The sequence below is a fragment of the Triticum dicoccoides genome, chromosome 2A (genome assembly GCF_002162155.2).
Source record: "Triticum dicoccoides isolate Atlit2015 ecotype Zavitan chromosome 2A, WEW_v2.0, whole genome shotgun sequence".
Classification (NCBI taxonomy): domain Eukaryota; kingdom Viridiplantae; phylum Streptophyta; class Magnoliopsida; order Poales; family Poaceae; genus Triticum; species Triticum dicoccoides.
The window spans coordinates 508491731-508501909 of NC_041382.1; positions in this window are offsets into that span (position 1 = coordinate 508491731).

A 10179-nucleotide genomic window follows, 5' to 3' on the forward strand; every position below is an offset into this window, starting at 1 on the left:
TAAGGGCCGACGCTCCCCCAATTTGCGGCCACCCGTTCCTTGAATAAAGGGACGTTGAGGAAAGAGCGGTCAAGGCGGAAAACCGAAGATCTGGGGATGGAAGTGGCTGTCATTAGCCGGATGGGGACGTGATCGGAGGTTGTCCTGGCCAGAGAAGAAAGAGAGGTATCCAGAAATTTTGAGGCCCAGTCCACGCTTGCCAGAGCCCGATCAAGCCAGACAAGAATGGGCACCTCCTGTTGGTTTGACCAAGTAAAGCATCTGTCGAGGAGAGGTAGATCCTGAAGCCGGAGAGTGTTAATAGTTGAGGCAAACAGGTTTGCCTCCAGCATATTGAAATGCGTTGTGGATATGTCCGATGGCCTAAGGGTGATGTTGAAATCCCCAACGATAGTCCAAGGGCAGGAGATCTGAGGCTTGAGCTCCACGAGGGATTGCAAGAAGGGAGGTTTAGATGTGTGGTCACAGGGCCCGTAGACGTTAGTAATAGCGAATGAAAGGTCGTCCGCGCGTGATTCAAACCAACAAGTAAGGGCGAAAGTGTCCGCGAGCACTTTGGAACAGGAGAGGAAATTGTCGTCCCATGCGGTAACAATCCCCCCAGCCAAACCGATAGCTGGGATGGAATGAAAGTTGTGAAGATTCGGGGGAAGAAAAGAAATAGCTTTGAAGTTGGAAATGTCCTGGAGTTTTGACTCCTGTAGGAAAATCACGGAGCAAGGCACAGAGGAGAGGGTTGCTTTTACATCGGTGCACTTCTTGTGCCTACCAAGTCCATGAATGTTCCAAGAAATAACAGAGACTTCTCTAATCATTGGAAACTAAAGTAGCAATATAGATTGGCCGGGCAAGATAAGCCCAAAGTAAAACAATGGAACATTCGTTAACTGGAACATGGCGGTAGGAAAGTAAAGGAAAAAAGAGAGAAACACGGAAAGAAAAATGCTAGGAGTTGGGATCCCGATAGAGTAGACAAGCAGACGACACGTCCTGAGAAGAAAGCTGCAGCTAAAAATGCGGGTGGAGCTGCAGTCGCAAAGAGCAGCAAGAAAGGGGTGGCGCCGTTGAAGAGGTTGCTCGGGAGGGTCTTCACACATCGTCACCGACGGGCACCATGTTGAGGTCGATCTCGGGGACGCCACAAGCCATGGCAAGTTGGAGAGCATCCTTGCGCGGGAGCGGCGGAGGGCCCTCAGCAGCAAGCTCCATGAGCTCCACTGCTGGCAGCAGCAGCTCCTTGCGCGGGGCCGCCCTCTTCTTGCCTTCCAGCTTCATCTCCTTCCGAAGAGTGGCCTTTTCCAGCATCGTCATACGGTTCGGGATCCCAGAGGCGAGCGCTGCGGCGCGTGTAGAAGATCGTTGGAGAAGCAGCCCGCGGAGGGAGGTTGGCGATCGGAGGGAGGGAAAGGGGGAGCTGCTGCTGCGGGATGGTGTCGTGCACGTCGTTGGCGATCAGCAGGGGCTGCGGCCCTGGGATCGGAGGGAGGCCGGCGTCGTAGCGAGCAATGGCTTGCATGACCGCCTCCTCCCTGTCGCAGCCCGGGGTGAAGGCGCGGCCCCGGAAGTCGCGGCAGACCACCTCGGCATCGGTGAAGGGGGCATGGGGAGCCCCGACCGTGGCCACCCGGTCGAGGTAGCCGATGGAGCAGGCTGCCAGGTTGGCGATGACGAGCCGGGGAGAGCCCGCGGACTCATCAGGATGCGGTAGAAGCCGCGTTCGCCATTCGCGCCCTGGACACGCACGTCGTAGAAGCCCTTGAAGAGCTTGATCTGCACCGACCTTGGGCGAGCCGTGAGCGGCACGGCACAAACCAGAGGCTTGTGGTTGGCCATCATGGTGAGGCCGCCCGGCAGCTGCACCACCTTGTCGTTGTGTCCCTCGTCAGTTAGAGGAGGGGGTGGGTCCGACAGGTCCGGGTCCATGCCGCCGGGGAAGTCGCTACTTCCCCCGTTGCCGACATCCCCGCCACCGCCACCGTTGTTGTCGTCGTTGGAGTCGAGGCCCGCGAAAGCGGGGTCGAGCAGTAGCTCTTGGGAGTGGATGACGAGGACGGAAGCAATTGCACCGAGGCCGGAGAAGCCATGAACCGGGATGGTATGAGGGACGTCAGTGAGGGTACGAGACTTGACGGAGACATGCGAAAGGGACAATGGAGTTGATGATGGTAGGAGTAAACCAGTACTCGAGAGGGAAATCCTCGATATGAAGGGCAGAGACCGTGCCAAGACGGAAGAGGAAACGATTCTAGGTGTCTTCGTGGTGCACAAGGCTGACGGTGTTTATGGGGCAGGAAAGAGGACTCTTGAGGATGGAGATTTCACGCTCATAGGCCGAACCAAACACTACCAGCCCCTCCCCGTAGGAAGAGGCCCGAATCATCACCGGGGGGTTTCCAGCCCCGGTCTGCAGAGCACGGCGGATACAAGTGATAACCCACAAGTATAGGGGATCGCAACAGTTTTCGATAAGTAAGAGTGTCGAACCCAACAAGGAGCTAAAGGTAGAATAAATATTCCCTCAAGTTCTATCGACCACCGATACAACTCTACGCACGCTTGACGTTCGCTTTACCTAGAACAAGTATGAAACTAGAAGTACTTTGTAGGTGTTGTTGGATAGATTTGCAAGATAATAAAGAGCAAGTAAATAAAAGGTAGGGGCTGTTTAGATAAAGAAACAATAAAGTAAATATAGCGAGTGTGGAAAAGTGGTGGTAGGAGTTGCGAAATTGTCCCTAAGCAATTGACTACTTTACTAGACCGATAGCAAGTATTATGTGGGAGAGGCCACTGCTAGCATGTCATCCCTGACTTGGAATTCTATGCACTTATGATTGGAACTATTAGCAAGCATCCGCAACTACTAACGTTCATTAAGGTAAAACCCAACCATAGCATTAAGATGTATTGGTCCCCCTTCAATCCCGTATGCATCAATTTCTATGCTAGGTTGAAGCTTCTGTCACTCTTGCCCTCCAATGTCCTATCAACATACAACTAACCCTAGGGTGTGATCCACGCGCGCAATCATATGATGGGCACCAAAGGACAGCAACATAACCACAAGCAAATTAAATCAATCATAGCAATTCATCAACCACCGATAGGACAACGAAAATCTACTCAGACATCATAGGATGGCAACACATCATTGGATAATAATATGAAGCATAAAGCACCATATTCAAGTAGAGGGTACGGCGGGTTGCGGGAGAGTGGACCGCTGTAGATAGAGGGGGGAAGGTGATGGAGATGTTGGTGAAGATGGCGGAGGTGTTGGTGTAGATCGCGGTGATGATCATGGCCCCCCGGTGGCACTCCGGTGTCACCGGAAGCGAGGGGGAGAGAGCCCCCCTCCTTCTTCTTATTCCTTGACCTCCTCCCTAGATGGGAGAAGGGTTTCCCCTCTGGTCCATGGCCTCCATGGCGTGGGAGGGGCGAGAGCCCCTCCGAGATTGGATATGTCTCTCTGTCTCTCTCTGTTTCTGCGTTCTCAGATTCTTCCTTTTCACCGCTTCTTATATTCCCGGAGATCCGTAACTCCGATTGGGCTGAAATTTTGATAAGATCTCTATCCGGAAATTAGCTTTCTTGCGGCGAAAGAAGGGCACCAACCGCCTTACAGGGTGGCAACGAGGGTCAGGGGCACGCCTGACACCCTGGGGCGCGCCCCCTACCTCGTGGGCCCCTCGAGCATGGTCTCGCGTGGATTCTTCTTCCCAAAAATCATATATATTCCAAAAAAATCTCCGTCAGTTTTTATTCCGTTTGGACTCCATTTGATATGGATATTCTGCGAAACAAAAAACATGCAACAAACAGGAACTGGCACTGGGCACTCGATCAATATGTTAGTCCCAAAAATAGTATAAAAAGTTGCCAAAAGTATATGAAAGTTGAATAATATTGGCATGGAACAATCAAAAATTATAGATACGACGGAGACGTATCAGCATCCCCAAGCTTAATTCCTGCTCGTCCTCGAGTAGGTAAATGATAAAAAAGATAATTTTTGATGTGGAATGCTACCTAGCATAATCTTGATCATGGCATGAATATTAAGATACGAGTGATTCAAAGCAATAGTCTATCATTTGACATTAAGACAATAATACTTCAAGCATACTAATAAAGCAATCATGTCTTTTCAAAATAACATGTACAAAGAAAGTTATCCCTACAAAATCATATAGTCTGGCTATGCTCCATCTTCACCACACAAAATATTCAAATCATGCACAACCCCGATGGCAAGCCAAGCAACTGTTTCATACTTTTGACGTTCTCAAACCTTTTCAACTTTCACGCAATACATGAGCGTGGGCCATGGACATAGAACTATAGGTGGAATAGAATATGATGGTGGAGGAGACAAAAAGGAAAAGATAGTCTCACATCAACTAGGCGTATCAACGGGCTATGGAGATGTCCATTAATAGATATCAGTGTGAGTGAGTAGGGATTGCCATGCAACAGATGCACTAGAGCTATAAGTATATGAAAGCTCAAACTGAAACTAAGTGAGTGTGCATCCAACTTGCTTGCTCATGAAGACCTAGGGCATTTGAGGAAGCCCATCATTGGAATATACAAGCCACTATAATGAAAATTCCCACTAGTATATGAAAGTGATAACTCAAGAGACTCTCTATATGAAGAACATGGTGCTACTTTGAAGCACAAGTGTGGTAAAAGGATAGTAACATTGCCCCTTCTCTCTTTTTCTCTCATTTTTTTGTTTTCTTTTTTTGGGGCCCTCTTTTTTTTGGCCTTTCTCTTTTTTATTTTTTCGTCCAGAGTATCATCCCGACTTGTGGGGGAATCATAGTCTCCATCATCCTTTCCTCACTGGGGCAATGCTCTAATAATGATGATCATTACACTTTTATTACTTACAACTCGATATCTAGAACAAAGATATGACTCTATATGAATGCCTCCGGCGGTGTACCGGGATGTGCAATGATCTAGCATAGCAATGACATCAAAAAACGGACAAGCCATGAAAACATCATGCTAGCTATCTTACGATCATGCAAAGCAATATGGCAATGAATGCTCAAGTCATGTATATGATGATGATGAAAGTTGCATGGCAATATATCTCGGAATGGCTATGGAAATGCCATGATAGGTAGGTATGGTGGCTGTTTTGAGGAAGGTATATGGTGGGTTTATGGTACCGGCGAAAGTTGCGCAGTACTAGAGAGGCTAGCAATGGTGGAAGGGTGAGAGTGCGTATAATCCATGGACTCAACATTAGTCATAAAGAACTCACATACTTATTGCAAAATCTATTAGTCATCAAAACAAAGTACTACGCGCATGCTCCTCGGGGGATAGATTGGTAGGAAAAGACCATCGCTCGTCCCCGACCGCCACTCATAAGGAAGATAATCAATAAATAAATCATGCTCCGACTTTGTTACATAAAGGTTCACCATACGTGCATGCTACGGGAATCACAAACCTCAACACAAGTATTTCTACAATCCACAACTACCCACTAGCATGACTCTAATATCACCATCTTTATATCGTAAAACTATTGCAAGGAATCAAACATATCATATTCAGTGATCTACAAGTTTTATGTAGGATTTTATGACTAACCATGTGAATGACCAATTCCTGTCATCTCTCTAAATAGATATAAGTGAAGCAAGAGAGTTTAATTCTTTCTACAAAAGATATGACCACGCTCTAACAAGTATAAGTGAAGCAAAAGAGCATTCTGCAAATGGCGGTTGTCTAAGTAAAGAGAAACAGGCAATCCAAACTTCAAATGATATAAGTGAAGCACATGAAGCATTCTATAAAGCCATACTCAAAAAATATAAGTGAAGTGCAAAGAGCATTCTATAAATCAACCAAGGACTATCTCATACCAGCATGGTGCATAAAAGAAAAAATGAAAACTAAATGCAAAAGACGCTCCAAGATTGCACATATCGCATGAACGAAACGAATCCGAAAACATACCGATACTTGTTGAAGAAAGAGGGGATGCCTTCCCAGCATCCCCAAGCTTAGACGCTTGAGTCTCCTTGAATATTTACTTGGGGTTCCTCGGGCATCCCCAATCTTGAGCTCTTGCCTCTCTTCCTTCTTCTCACATCGAAACCTTCTCAATCATCGAACACTTCATCCACACCAAACTTCAACAGAAAACTCAGTAAGATCCGTTAGTATAATGAAGCAAATCACTACTCTAAGTACTGTTACAAACCAATTCATATTTTGTTTTTGCATTGTGTCTACTGTAATATAACTTTTTCATGGCTTAATCCACTAATATAAATTGATAGTTTCATCAAAATAAGCAAACTATGCATCAAAAACAGAATCTGTCTAAAACAGAACAGTCTGTAATAATCTGAACATTCACAATAATTCTGATACTTGAAAAATTCTACCAAAATTAGGAAAAATAAAAAATTTGTATAGGAAGACAGTGCAAAAAGAATCAGAACCATTTTATGTTCCAGCTAAAAATGTAAAATCGCACACTACAGCCAAAGTTTCTGTCCTGCACCGTACAAACCATCAAGCAAATGTAAACATCCTAAAGGCAAACCTTGGCACATTATTTTTATAATACAATGGAATTGTACAAGAGGATAATTATTTTTATTGAAAAGTTTCTGTAATCAAGATTCACAAAGTTGTCGTGAGCATGAACAAAGTTCAAGGAGCTCTCCCACTTCAACAATGCTTGTCTCTCTCACTTTCGCTTTTCTTTTTGAAAAATCTTTGGGTTCCCCTCTTTATTTTTGTTGTTTTTAAACTATATGAAAGCACTCAACAGAAATAAATGACTCTCTAAAACTTCCGGGTTGTCTCCCTGGCAGCGCTTTCTTTAAAGCCATTAAGCTAGGCATATAGTGCTCAAGTAGTGAATCCACCTGGATCCCAAGGTATATCAAAGCCAATTTTAATTAACAATGATTTGTAATTTAGTAGTGAGCACAAAGCAACATATATCAAGCAATGACGAAGTCTAACTCTCTTCCTATGCATCGGCATGTCATAAAAGAACAATTCATGCACACATAGTAAAGGCCAATGCATAGTATAAACAGTTTCTTGCAATTTTATCATGTGGGAAGCATAGAGAGGTGGAGATATAGTTCCTGTCTCATAATAATTGCAAGTAGGAGCAGCAAGCACATGCATATTATATCTATCAAAATCATCATGTGCAACAGTAAAAGGCAACCCATCAATATAATCCTTAATAAGGGCAAACTTCTCCGATATAGCATAGTTTGGAGAATTCAAAAAGATAATAGGACTATCATGTGTGGGTGCAATAGCAACAATTTCATTTTTAACATAAGGAACTATATCAAGTTCATCTCCATAATCATAATTCATATTGGCATCTTGGCCACAAGTATAGCAAGCATCATCAAAAAGGGATATTTCAAGAGAATCAATGGGATCATAACAATCATCATAGCATTCATCCTTCGGTAAGCACGAAGGGGAATTAAACAATGTATGAGTTGAAGAGTTACTCTCATTAGAAGGTGGGCACGGGTGATCAATCCGCTCTTCCTCCTTTTGTTCTTCGCTCTCCTCATCATCTTTTTCATCCAATGAGCTCACAGTTTCATCAATTTCTTCTTCCATAGACTCCTGCAAAATATTAGTATCTTCTTGGACAGCGGAGTATTCCTCAATATATTGTTTAACGTGGGTATTAGAAGCATAATTATCATATCAATATTTAAGTATAGCAAAATTTTCAGATTTGTGAAAAGTAGCATCATACTTTTCAATCAAGGAAGCAATTTCATAAGCACCCTCAAAAGCAACAAATTCTTCAATTTGTTGAACATCATAGTAACTATAAACACCTTTAGCATAAGAAGATAAGATTCCATTATCAATAAACTCACATTGGTAGGGAAGGTGTTTCTTAGGGTTTTCAGAACAATAAGTAAAATCATATAATTCACATAAATTCCAAGCATAGCATTGCAAACGTTGAATTTGACTCCATAATAATTTCCCTTTTTCAGATATACGGTGTCGCACATAACAAGCATGCTCATCTAAAGATTTGCCCTCAACTAAGCTAGTTTGGGTTTCGGCACGAGCACAAAGGGATGGAAGATGATCCAAGTAAAAAGCTTCAGCAGTGTGATAGATTTTGAGTGGTTCTTCAACCATTGGTTCAGTAGGTACAACTAATTTTTTTGGTATTTTGCGTTTCCTACCCATAACTAAAGATAGAAAACAACTAAGAACAGCAAATAAAAATTACTTAGTGATAAAGCAAACAAGCACACACGAGAATATTCACCCCACGCTATTGCTCCCCGGCAACGGCGCCAAAAAAAGGTCTTGATAACCCACAAGTATAGGGGATCGCAACAGTTTTCGATAAGTAAGAGTGTCAAACCCAACGAGGAGCTAAAGGTAGAATAAATATTCCCTCAAGTTCTATCGACCACCGATACAACTCTACGCACGCTTGACATTCGCTTTACCTAGAACAAGTATGAAACTAGAAGTACTTTGTAGGTGTTGTTGGATAGGTTTGCAAGATAATAAAGAGCAAGTAAATAAAAGGTAGGGGCTGTTTAGATAAATAAACAATAAAGTAAATATAGCGAGTGTGGAAAAGTGGTGGTAGGAGTTGCGAAATTGTCCCTAAGCAATTGACTACTTTACTAGACCGATAGCAAGTATTATGTGGGAGAGGCCACTGCTAGCATGTCATCCCTGACTTGGAATTCTATGCACTTATGATTGGAACTATTAGCAAGCATTCGCAACTACTAACGTTCATTAAGGTAAAACCCAACCATAGCATTAAGATGTATTGGTCCCCCTTCAATCCCGTATGCATCAATTTCTATGCTAGGTTGAAGCTTCTGTCACTCTTGCCCTCCAATGTCCTATCAACATACAACTAACCCTAGGGTGTGATCCACGCGCGCAATCATATGATGGGCACCAAAGGACAGCAACATAACCACAAGCAAATTAAATCAATCATAGCAATTCATCAACCACCGATAGGACAACGAAAATCTACTCAGACATCATAGGATGGCAACACATCATTGGATAATAATATGAAGCATAAAGCACCATATTCAAGTAGAGGGTACGGCGGGTTGTGGGAGAGTGGACCGCTGTAGATAGAGGGGGGAAGGTGATGGAGATGTTGGTGAAGATGGCGGAGGTGTTGGTGTAGATCACGGTGATGATGATGGCCCCCCCGGTGGCACTCCGGTGTCACCGGAAGCGAGGGAGAGAGCCCCCTCCTTCTTCTTATTCCTTGACCTCCTCCCTAGATGGGAGAAGGGTTTCCCCTCTGGTCCATGGCCTCCATGGCGTGGGAGGGGCGAGAGCCCCTCCGAGATTGGATATGTCTCTCTGTCTCTCTCTGTTTCTGCGTTCTCAGATTCTTCCCTTTCACCGCTTCTTATATTCCCGGAGATCCGTAACTCCGATTGGGCTGAAATTTTGATAAGATCTCTATCCGGAAATTAGCTTTATTGCGGCGAAAGAAGGGCACCAACCGCCTTACGGGGTGGCAACGAGGGTCAGGGGCACGCCTGACACCCTGGGGCGCGCCCCCTACCTCGTGGGCCCCTCGAGCATCGTCTCGCGTGGATTCTTCTTCCCAAAAATCATATATATTCCAAAAAAATCTCCGTCAGTTTTTATTCCGTTTGGACTCCGTTTGATATGGATATTCTGCGAAACAAAAAACATGCAACAAACAGGAACTGGCACTGGGCACTGGATCAATATGTTAGTCCCAAAATAGTATAAAAAGTTGCCAAAAGTATATGAAAGTTGAATAATATTGGCATGGAACAATCAAAAATTATAGATACGACAGAGACGTATCAACAAGCTTGGGGGGAGGGATGAGGAGGGTTGACAATGGCGTATGCGAGGTTTTGGAAATGCTCAATGGGGGTGAAGGGCATGAAAATGTTGGAGAAATCCCGACGGTGCCTAGGAGGAGAAGAGAGAAAGGCGGATTGGGTTGCGTCCGAATCAGTGGATTCCTCCCCCGATTCAAACTCAACCTCGTCCGGGTCCTCCTCCTCAAAGGCCTCATCGTCAACTTCCGTCGCCGCGGTCTGCTCCGGGAAGGTAAAGATGTGTGGTGGGGATGCATGGGCAGGGGACGGCGGCCGCTCATCCTCG